At 40.8% G+C, this 12,428-nt stretch overlaps 1 pseudogene; it reads right to left on the reverse strand.

The window, feature by feature from the left end:
* Positions 1 to 11,387: 11,387 nt before the first annotated feature.
* On the reverse strand, positions 11,388 to 12,095 carry LOC123953383 (annotated as a pseudogene).
* Positions 12,096 to 12,428: the final 333 nt, after the last annotated feature.

Genomic DNA, 12,428 nt, shown 5'->3' on the forward strand with positions numbered 1-12,428 from the left:
AATGTTAGTAAAGAAGAAAACATGCTTTACAGTACTGTGCTGTATTTATTGGGAAAAAAATCCACACATAAATGGAAGTGTACAGGTCAAGCTCACGTTGTTCAAGAGTCAACTATATATAGAATACTAAATATATCTCCGATGGGCTCTTTCTCCAGAGAACCTGATACAATTTCATTTCTTTTTATACTGTTTCTAGTGTTTCTTATATATTATACTTTTTCTTTTCATTTGTTCCCCAACTAGGTTGTGAGTTCCCCAAAGTCAGGGCCCACTCGTTTTTTTTCTTTTAGTACCTCTCACAGTACCTAGCACAATGTTAAAATATAATAGGTTATCAAATATTTGCTGATCATTATTATTCTGTTGTGTCAGTACATTGTCAATTGATATATGCTTATTCTGTTTTTAAGATGTAACCTCTTCAAATGAAGATTTTATTAGTTTGTGAATCACAGGCTGTGGGAGATAGAGACCAAAATCTATAAGGTATTAGCCTTAGGACATATTTTTTTTATTCCGTCAATTTTTTAAATTGATGATTATATCAAAATTAGAACATTTCACACACAAACTTCTCCTGGAAAATCTTAAGAACTAGGAATCCTGTGCACATTCCCAGAGATCAGAAATTGCCTTGACCTAAGTAAAACCAGCTGCCTCCTTTAGACAGGCTTTGTGTGGTCCAATTTTCACAGTGACCCCCTTTGCTATGGTGTCCCCCACACTTACTGATGCCTGGCGGGGATCAGTAGTCATTTATCATCATACTTGACCATTGACCACTGTTTTCACAACTAATAGAGAAGTATTTGCCAGGGCTATCATCTCTCAAGGAGAGGTATGAAAAGAAAGAACACAGAGTCTACTTGTTACACACACACACACACATTGGAGAACATACACCTTTGTCAAAGCTGGGAATGGGTCTATATATCTAATATGCAAGCAAGGCATGTCCATGTCTTTAACATGCCCTGCAAACCTCATTCACTCACACTGCCTCTCAAGGGTCCTCACACATGTGAGTTCTGATAGAGGCCTTCAGTGAAATACTGGTCTGGCTATGGCGAGTCAGTCAGGGAAGCTAAGTTATGCCGCGCCAGGAAAAGCCCAATAACAAGAAAAGTTACTTCTTATTCATCCTATTTGTCCATTAAGGGTCAGCTGGAGACTCCACTCCACGTTTCCTGGCTCTGACAAAGCAGCCACCGTCTGGAATATTGCCAGTCACCATGATAAGCAGAACAAGTGCTCTTAAGAGGTCTCACACTGACAATAAGTGCTCCAGGCTTAAAATGACACCCATCACTTCTCTTCACAACTCGCTGGCCAGAATTCCTCACCCAACCCCCAACTCACTGCAAGACAGGAGAAGCCCACCTTGTGTCTGAGGGGTAACAGCTGAAAATAACGACTACCACCACTGATGACCACACCCACAAAGCCACCAGCACTCTCACCTTGAGAAGGCTATACCTGCCCTTGGAACACGGGGGAGCAGCCAGGGATGGGCACTTGACTGATACGTTGCCTTGATCTGCAGCTGCATGGCCATGGTCCAGCAAGTCTGCTAGTTAAAGGCTTTGCACAAAGAGCCCCCACTTTGTTGCTTCTATTTGAGGATTCCTAGAGAAGTGTGAGATGACTGATGATATTTCAAAATTGTGGCCAAACACAAGTCCCTGCACATCTCAGTCATCACATCAGTAAAAACAATGCTCTCCCCCCTCCTCCAGTTTAAGTCACCCTGTTACACCAGGAATGATAGAGACACTAATTAAGAAGAAAGACAAGACTTATCAGACCTAGGGGTGAGAACTTTAACAGGAAGGATATAATTTGTTTAAGAGGGAAGCAAAATGAGAGGGTATGCATAAGCTCATTGTGCAAAAACCATGTCTAATTCAACATTTTGTGTGGCACGTTGCATATTATTGCTTTAAACTTTTAACAACTTTAATAATATCCTTGAACCTAATTATTCTCCGACAGGCACATCATAAAAGCCACCTTCAAAAGTGATGCGAGAAAAACTACACTCACGGCTTAGTGTTATTTCTGACAAGTATCTGTACACTCCTGGTAATGTATAAAAAGTCCTCATTTAATTTGCCTTTTCAATATCACAATGAAAAAAATCATAATCAAAGAATAAGAATGTGTCTTTGAAGCCCGTAATAAGGTCTGACCATTGCGAGAATCTACATGAACGTCTCTGCATCCATCTACAGAAATCAGACTTTTCCAAAACACACTCAGCAAGACTTTATCCAGCTTCTGTTTTCATAGTGTTGAAAACATCCACATGCTTTTTTCTATGCACCTGACACTCCTCTTCTACGATCTCCTTGTGTGGGGCAGAAAATGCCTTAATCAGAACTTAATTTATCATAGAGAATAATGAATGCTTTTTAAAAGCACAGATAAAGATAGTTTTACAAAAAAACTAGGACTCTCATAAATTGCTACCTGCTGAAAATGCACAATGAGGGCCCTGACGTAAAATCACAATGAGATAATAGTATTATTTAATAAAATTTAGTGACCAATTGAACACATGTATCAAGAATTATGCAATAAGAATGACTTTCTGTATTTCCTGCCAGCCACTATGTCAGGAATTGAGACTGCATTCCCAGTGAGCCAAGCGAGAGGATTGACAGCCAGCAGTGGGACACCTTGATGGATTTAAGAGTCCAGTTTAGCTGTTGGGTCATTTTCAAGTAAGTGCCCCACACAGGCAAGACATCTAAAGATTCCAAAGTTTGACTTATGATTAACATTGTTGTCACAAGAGCAGTGCGGAAAATTGCTTCCTATGAATTCTTGAAAACTCGGAACCCTAACATGTGTTCTAATAGGAGCTAAGAAATAAAAATGGGAAAAATGGGGAGGGCTACGTTAGGGCCATGAAAACCTCCCTTTCTAATACCATGGAGAGATATTTTTTCAAAACCACACACAAAAACAACAACAACAACACAGAGATAAAAATCCCAGAACACGCAGAACATTCTGGAATCACTCTGAGATTTTAAAGGACTTGATATTCCATTCTGATGGTCCCACCCTGTCCTCAGATAGCCATACCCGGCTTCCCAGAAAGCTTCAGCCTGTGATAACCCAAACAAGTGGAACAGTCCCGGAAGATTCTGGAGGATGGGACAGAGAGGTTTTTAAGCTCAATGATTTGGAACCGTCATGACATGTGGGGCCCCATGAGTAAGCGTAGCCAGAGAAGGTGGGGAAGAAAGGGAGACTGCAAGGCATCGGAGTGTCCCCTGGCACAAAAAGTTGATGCCCAATTAGATTTAGAAAAAGTGACAAAGAGTTGATGCCCAATTAGGTTTAGAAAAAGCTCTTCTCTGTAAACCTCAATTACCTGTGATGCCTTATGACATTCAGCATTTACAAAGTATAATTACACAATAGTGTCTGACATTTAACGTCTATGGATAATTTAAAAGACTTCTACTTCAAAAAGGCTGCTCATGAGCAACAGTAATCACTTCAATTAGCTTGGCACCATTACAATGTAACAAGACCATTTGACTGCCTATTAGAACCAGCCAAGCTCTTCAAGTGTGTTAATTTAGCAGTCATTGCTAATTTCTGGGCTTTGCTACATTTGCATAGGAAAACACATCCCTTAAAGCAAGAGAGGAAGTTTCGTTCCTGAACTGGCTTCCTATTCTTAGAGCGGCTTTTTATATTTTCACATAAAAAATCAGAAACATATTTGAAATGTGGGCATCTCTAAATAGTACAGGGTAAGATGAAACTCCTAGCAAATTTAAGACGTTACTTCTCCCAGTTTCTTGTCATTTATGTATGTACATATACACACATATGTATACATATGTAAATATATATTACCATAAATAGGATATATAGAATAGACAATATGTAACATATATTGGGTACTATTATACCTAATACACTTGTAATATCTAATATATATAATATGCGATATATACCCTGTAATGTATTTAAATAAAACTAGACAAAACCATGGCTGGGAAAAAGCAAATCTTTGGTCTCTAAAAAATTAATTCTAAGTCACGAGCCAATCTGCCAGGACTGGAGTTATGGATGTGTAGTCTTTTTATTTTATTATTTTATTATTGTTATGATTATTAATTCATAAATGAATTGGGTTTTTTAACATAATATTCTTATACTTGGATACAATTTGCTTCTCCCCACAAAGAATTTGTGTCTTACAGAAGAGAAAGTTTACCCACTGAACAGCACTATACACAGACACACACACACACCCCTGGAGATTACAATACAGGCCTTTTGACTTAAGCTTCAATAGAAATGTATTTAGGACATCTGGATGGCTCAGTTGGTTAAGGGTTTGACTCTCGATTACAGCTGAGCTCATGATCTTCCGGTCATGGGATCAAGCCCTGCATTGGGCTCCGCCCTCAGCAGGGAATCTGCTTGAGATTCTCTCTCTCCCTCTCCTTCTGCCTCTCCGCTCCCCGTGCTGACACTCATTCTCTCTCTCTCTCTTCCTCCCTCTCTCTTACGTAAATAAATAAATCTTAAAAATAAATAAATAGATAGATGTGTTAACATACTCCATGGCTGGGCATTGTTAGGTGCTAGAAGTTTGTGAGCAGAAAATCCAGGAAAGAAATTAACTGGGGGCCGCCTCGGTGGCTCAGTTGTTGGACGTCTGCCTTCAGCTCAGGTCATGATCCCAGGGTCCTGGGATTGAGTCCTGCATTGGGCTCCTTAATGAGAAGAGTATCTGCTTCTCTCTCTGCCTCTGCCTGCCTCTCTGCCTGCTTGTGCATGCGTGTGCGCGCTCTCTCTCTCTCTGATAAATAAATAAATAAATAAAACCTTAAAAAAAAGAAATTCCCTGGATTCCTGATCTAGTGCTCTTTTGCCAGGATGAAGTTTTTCCTAACTGGGGTTCTCCTGACTCTAATCTTTTTATGCTCTGACCTTACCTGTCATTTATTCAGGAAAGTACATTATTTAGGAAAGTACATTACATTCTTAATAAATGATTTTTTATGTTATTTAGGTAGCTATTTGTTTAGGAAAATACATTACATTCTTAAAAAATCATTATGTTAAAAGGCCTTCAAAGATTCCTTTTTTTTTTTTTAAGATTTTATTTATTTATTTGACAGATAGAGATCACAAGTAGGGAGAGAGGCAGGCAGAGAGAGAGAGAGAGGAGGAAGCAGGCTCCCTGCCAAGCAGAGAGCCCGATGCAGGACTCGATCCCAGGACCCTGAGATCATGACCTGAGCTGAAGGCAGCAGCCTAAACCACTGAGCCACCCAGGCGCCCCCAAAGATTCCTTTTTTTAGTGAGACAGGATTCACCTATAAAATTCAAATTTACAAAGTATAAAATTTGGTGGTTCTTATGATGTTCACCAATTTATTCAACCACAATGGCTATCTGACCTTAGAATACTTTCTTACTCAGTAAAGAAAGCCCATACCAATTAGTAGTCAGTGCTATTAACCCCTCTCTCGGGCCCTGATAATCACTAATCTACTTTATACATCTTTGGTTTGCCTATTCCAGACATTTCACATGAAGAAAATCATATCAGATGTGTCCTTTTCTGTCTTTTTCTTTCATTTACCATGTTTTCAGGATGCATTAGTGTTGTACCATGTAAACAGAATTAATTCATATTTATGACGGCGTAATATTCCATGGTGTCAATATACCACGTTTTATTTACCCACTCATCAATTGATAGACATTTGGGTTGTACCCACTTTGGGGTTACTGTAAACAATACTATGAATACTTGGGTACAAGTTTTTGAGTGGGTGTCTGTTTGCATTTCTCTTGAGTATTGCCATAGAGCAGAATGCCTGGGTCATTGCTAAGTCTATTTTTAACCATTTAAGGAAATGCCAACCTATTCATTAAGGTGGCTGCTCCATTTTACAATCCCACCAGGAATGCATGGGAGTCCCAAACTCTCCACACCTTTTCCCACACTTGTTATTGCCCATCCCTTTATATATATATATACACACACACACACATATATATATACACACACACACACATATATATATGTGCGTGTATAATTTATTTTCTAGAAAGCGAGAGCATGCACAAGCAGGGGAGCAGCAGAGGAAGGGGGAGAAGCAGACTCCCCACTGAGCAGGGAGCCCAACACAGAGCTTGATGCCAGGACCCTGGGATCATGACCTGAGCCAAAGGCAGACACTTAATTGACTGAGCCACCCAGGTGCCCCTGTCCCTCTTTTTGATTATGGAGTTTTAGTGGGTATGAAACAGTGTCTCATTGTGACATATGATGTCTTTCCATTTATTGAGGTTTTCTTTACTTTCTCTCAATCATGTGTTTTTAAAATTCTCAGTGTACAATGGACATGCCTTCTCCACACCGCCCGGCAATTGACAACTCTGCCTTCACATCCTGCTCACACAGAGCCTCAAGAGGAGCCAAAGGCAAGAGTTTAGGGCCGTTTTAGTTTACTACTGAATGTGTGTGGAGGCCTCAGCATGCACACCACTTATACCAACATGTGCCCTTAGGGATTCCCAAGAATATGCCAGAATTTACCAAATCCCCAATGGATACCTCATTTCCCCAGTCTTCCCTTTTAATCATTTATTCTTTTTTCTATCCCTACTGTTATCCCCACCTCAGGCAGCCTTAAAGCTCAACTACTGCCCCTAAATATTTTTGACAAATGACCTTGAAAAAAGACTTATTACTGAATGAACTCTGAGAACAAAAAAGGAGCCTTGTGAGTGGGGGTACTCTAGGGAACCACGAGATAAGTCAAATAGCAATTCTCGAGTCATGAGGCTTTGAAGGAACTCCAACTCCCAACTGTCCTCTCTGATGGCTTCCAAGGTGTACATGTGCACTGTGACTGTGGGCAGAGCTCCAGAGAGAGGAATGGGGACAAGGTAAGTTAAAATGCCACAGGTCACCAGTCTGAGATTTTACCTCAGTGTTCCTCAGATTGCTGCCAGAGTTTGGTTAATTCCCAGTGTTCTGAAAAGTTGATTCTGGCCATTTTTTCCCCCAGTCTTCTCATTGCTTTTTTGGAGGAGAGAATTTTTGGAAGTCCTTCCTCTATCATTTTTGCTCAATTCATACGAAATATTCCTCTTTTCTAACAAAAATCCAAATTCTTCAATTTGAGATCTCTCCCCAAATTGTATCCTACTGTCAAACTTACTTTCTCTTCCTTGTTTGCCTTCAATTAAATGAACACTCCACTCGGACCACATTGGTCTCCTTTCTGTTTCGTGGGTATATGAAGTTCATCCCTGCCTGAGGCTTTTTGTAGACTTTTCTTCTTGCTCAGACTGTCCCTTGCCCTCGCCTCTTACCACAAAAATCCCGTCCATCCCTCCATCCATCCATCCATCCACTCATCCATCTATGCACCCATCGAGTCCTGTTCATATCCTCCCCCTCAGAGTCCCCCAGGACTCCAGGCAACATGGGCCTCTTCCTTCTCTCTTCGGATGGAAGCTAAGACTCCGTGGTCACTGTAGCAGCTCACTTTATATTGCTGCATACCACTCTTCTGTCATAAAACCTAGTGTAGCTAATAAACAAGAGTTTAAGCTGTTTGAGAATCTTACATTTCATACTTCTGATTACTCCACAGTAGGTGGCCAATAAATTTTAATTGACCTGAATCAGATAGAAGAAGACCAGAGTCCCTTAACATTGGTTCAACAGCTACCTGCCCACGTCACTCTCCAATACCTGTACTTCCTTAAATGCAATTTTTCTTCTGAGCACACATTAAATGTACTGGCATTCATTCTCTGCAGCAGAACAGGGGACTTTGAAGGAAGAGAATTTACCCTAACTGGCTCTTTCCTGTAATGAGTTTCAGAAAACAGTAACATTAGACAGAACCTTGAAAAACATGTAAGAGTGAATTTCCTGCAATTTTCCACACAAATATATATGGGAAATGGACAAGTATTTTGTTTAGCTTGATTTGACCAATGTGCCAAATGGTTTACTTAATCTTGATTTTTTTTTCTTAATTTCATTATGTGTGTCCAGGGATTTACTAATGATACAGGAAATTCAAACCAATTCTCTAATGCATCCATTCTAATAAAGAATTTGTGTGGGTGTATGCATGCAGGCACGTGCGTGTTTGTATGTACTTAATGCTCTGTGGAGTACCTCGTATATGCCAGTTAAATAAAAGATAATGAGTCATCATTATTGATCATCAATGAGAACAAATTCTCATCACTGAGATTCCCTAAGTCTGTCACATTCAAATCTCAAGTTTGATGTGAAAAGAGGAACAATTACTATAAGCCAACCATAGAGTGAGCTACGGCAGTATAACTCACAATAACAGATTATACATATTTAAATTCTTATAACCAGATTATTATACTGCTATAGACCCAATGTTTGTAACCTCCTAAAATTTACATGTTGAGATCCTAATCCCAAATATGATAGTATTTGGAAGTGGGACATTTGGGAGGTGATTATGTCATGAAGGTGAAGCCCTCATGAATGGGAATAGTGTCCTTAGCACAAAGACCACAGAGGGGCGCTCGGTGGCTCAGTAGGTTGAGCGTCTGACTTTTGATTTAGGTTCAGGTCATGATCTCAGGGTCCTGAAATCAAGCCCCACATTAGGCTCCATCCTGGGCATGGAGCCTGCTTGGGATTCTCTCTCTTCCTCTGCCCCTCCCCCAAGTCATGCAATCAATCTATCTATCTATCAACCAGTATCTTTTAAAAAGAGAAAGAGACAGCACACAGAGATCCCTTGCCCCCTCTGCCATATAAGGACACAGCAAAAAGAACCTTCTTAAGCTCTCACTAGACACCAAATTTGCTAATGCTTTGATCTTGGACTTCCAGCCTCCAGAGGTGTGAGAAATAACTTTGTTGTTTATAAGCTTCCTACTCTATGGTATTTTTATAGGAGCCCAAATGGACCAAGGCCTATATGTGCATTGCACAAATCATAATTAAATGTTGGTTGCTGGTATACCCCCAAAATAGGCTCTCATGGTGAGTAAAAGAAAAACATAATGGACACTTAAGGACACATATTAACAGCCTCATGAAATAAAACAGTGCTCTATAATAAACTTATTCACGTTGCTCTTCCTAAGAGGTAGCAAGACCACTTCTCTCAAGTTCCTTTTTATTAGTTTTTAAAAACATCCACATGCCTTTGAAAGCTACACTTGAGTGGTTCAGATGAAATAGGACACCAGTGATCTTCAGCCATCCTTCAAGACTGCAATTTCCTAGTTTGAGAGATGATTCAGATAAAAACTTTTTACCCCGATAGATCAGATATTTCACGAGAGTACTTTTTCCTATATTGAAGCACCAAAACTACTTCCATTTGCCTTCTAGTAGCTTCCACCATTGTGATCTGGCTCCCCTCTCTGGTCTCAGGGGCAACTATTCACCAGACTCAGTGTACAACATATACTGGCCTTCACCTTCCTGCCACCAGGCCTGTGCCCTCGGTGTCCACTCTGTCTGACAGGCTCCTCCTTCAAGTTCCTGCAAGGTGTGCTGGTTCCACACCATAGGTCTCTGCTCCAGTGTTAGGGAGGGCTCCCCGACTACCTATTTACAATTATAACCACTCCACCTTCAACACTGCCATTCCCAATTCTCCGACTTAATTTTCCCTTAGCAATCACCACTGACTAAACACAATATATTTTAATTATCTACCTGTTGGTTATACGCTCCCCACAACCAGAATGTAAGCTGTACAAGATTAGGGACTTAGGTCTCTCTTGTTCAGTGCTTGATCTCCAACATCTGTAGAGTGCCTCTCACAGAGTAGGTGCCTGGAATATACTGGAATGAATGAACTAACATATACACAAAATGACTGTAGTTCTAGTACAGGAAGGTATACACCAGTGGTACTCAACATTAACCCAAATGCCTTTAAAGGCAAGGCAGGAAAAGCAAATGTAAGAACAACACAATAGGGAGCAGTTGATGAGGACACGACAGACAGCACTGGCATGAAAGGGCATGGCATCTCTACTCTCCTAAACACTTTGTACAGCTATATTCAAGCCAGAGCTGTAAGTTGGGACTATGATGGTCTGCAGAGTGGTCAGAAAAGATGTGGCCCTAGGACTAAGGGCCAGTTTCTTTTGAAGGCCACCCCAGGGATGAGAGCATGTCTTTTAGATGCCTTTTAGCCAGAGCTGGCAACAATCACTTTGCAAATGCCTTTGAGTCTCAGAAGTCAGCTCCGTCTCTGATACTGGAATTTAAAAAGAAAAAACAAAACAAAAAAAGCCTTCCACAAGCCAGGCACTGAGGAAAAGTAGACATTAATTTAGAAGTCTCAAGTCTCCTCCAAGAGTGAAAGGAGATTGGCAAGGATGTGGAGAAAGGGGAACCCTCCTACACTGTTGGTGGGAATGCAAGCTGGTGCAGCCACTCTGGAGAACAGAATGGAGGTTCCTCAAAAAGTTGAAAATGGAGCTACCCTATGCAACCCAGCAATCACACTACTGGGTATTTACCCTAAAGATACGAATGCAGTGATCTGAAGGGGCCTGCACACCCGAATGTTTATAGCAGCAATGTCCACAATAGCCAAACTATGGAAAGTGCCCAGATGAATGGATAAAGAAGATGTGGTATATATATACAATGGAATACTAAGCTTCCATCAAAAAAAAAAAAAATGAAATCTTGCCATTTGCAATGACATGAATGGAACTAGAGGGTATTATGCTAGGTGAAATAAGTCAATCAGAGTAAGACAGTCATCATATGATCTCTCTGATATGAGGAATCTGAAAGGCAGGGCGGGCGGTCATGGGAGGGAGGGAGGGAAAAAAATGAAACAAGATGGGACCAGGAAGGGAAACAAACCATAACAGACTCTTAACCTCAGGAAACAAACTAAGGGCTACAGGGAGGTGGCCAAGGAGGGATAAGGTGGCTGGGTGATGGACATTGGGGAGGGTATGTGCTATGGTAAGTGCTATGAATTGTGTAAGACTAATGATTCACAGACCTGTACCCCTGAAGCAAATAATACATTATATGTTAATTTTTTTAAAAAGAGTGAAAGGAGAACAAAATCTTTTTCATTCAAAATATAGGAGAATTTCCGACTCACAGATGTTTCCTGCCTGAGAAAGATATGAAAGGATGTACATAAGGAAGAAGAAAACAGGTCTTCAACATATGGGGAAGGATGTGAGAAGCAATACTTAGCAAAGAAATTGGTAAAGGAGTCAAAAACTTAGGAGGAAATGATGGTAAAAATTAATTGACTAATTAAAGTAGTTTTTCTTTTTTTTTTTTGAGAGAAAATCATTTTATTCTAATTAGTTCACAAATGAGAACATCACAAAAAAGGTGATTTAAGGAGGCACACAAACATCCTCCCAGCCCCAAACTCAAACCATCTCAATGAACTTCTATTCAGTAAGAACATGCTTTTTCATTCCAATTCTGAAGAAAGCTGTAATTAATGATGGAGAGGCTTAACTGGTGGTTTTATACTTTATATATTCACTATTAATTATATTTTTATGCTAAATTAACTTGGTCATGAGAGGTGATTTTCCTGTATCTTCAATTTGAACTTCTTGATTAGGCTAATCCATTTGCAAATCTGCACTGTTTCAGCACCTCGCTGAAACCTTCACAAAGCTTAAGGTCACCCTGGTTCTGGGCACATTCCAGAAACTGTTTCATCTCATAGTGGCATGGGCCAAACTGCTGCTGTGGCTGCTGGTACGCTGGCTGGGCTCCCTGAGGCTCCTGGTAGTGATGTCAGGCCTTGAAGGCTCAGCACTACTTCCTCCTCCGAAGCCCCCAGTGATGGCATGACCTATCGTATGCCCGACAGCAGAGCCACAGCCACGCCAGCTGCAGTGGTTGCCATCTGGGCCATGAGACTGGGCTGCCGGGGTGCAGCGGCAGGTGAGCCAACGGCAGATGGGGGAACCGCTGCCAGCGGCTGAGCTGCGGGCACTGGTCTCGGTGCAGCTCTCATCTGAGGGGTCCGGCTGGCCAGAAGGGCCACGCGGGAGGTGTGGCTCTGGCTTCCATGCTGCATGGTTCTTGGAGGAGCGGCCCTGCTTCCAGACGTCCGAGACTCGGCGGAGACCCCAGCAGCTTCGGTAGTGCCAGAGAACAGAAGCTAAAGTAGTTTTTCTTAAAGTAAAATTAAACTAGATAGAAATATGAAAGAATGCAGGGAAGATATTGGAATTGAAACATTCCTAGATCCTGTGATTTTCAAGGAAGAAGAGAGATATTGATTAATTCTAGGCTTAAGTATGTGAAAATTCTTTCATCAGGAGAAATACAACATACAGACCAAAGAATTAAATTTGCTTACTAAAATATGAGAGGAAAAGGATTTAAAAAATCAAAAAAACAAAATTAT

This window comes from Meles meles, chromosome 11, assembly GCF_922984935.1.
Source record: "Meles meles chromosome 11, mMelMel3.1 paternal haplotype, whole genome shotgun sequence".
Taxonomy (NCBI): Eukaryota; Metazoa; Chordata; class Mammalia; order Carnivora; family Mustelidae; genus Meles; species Meles meles.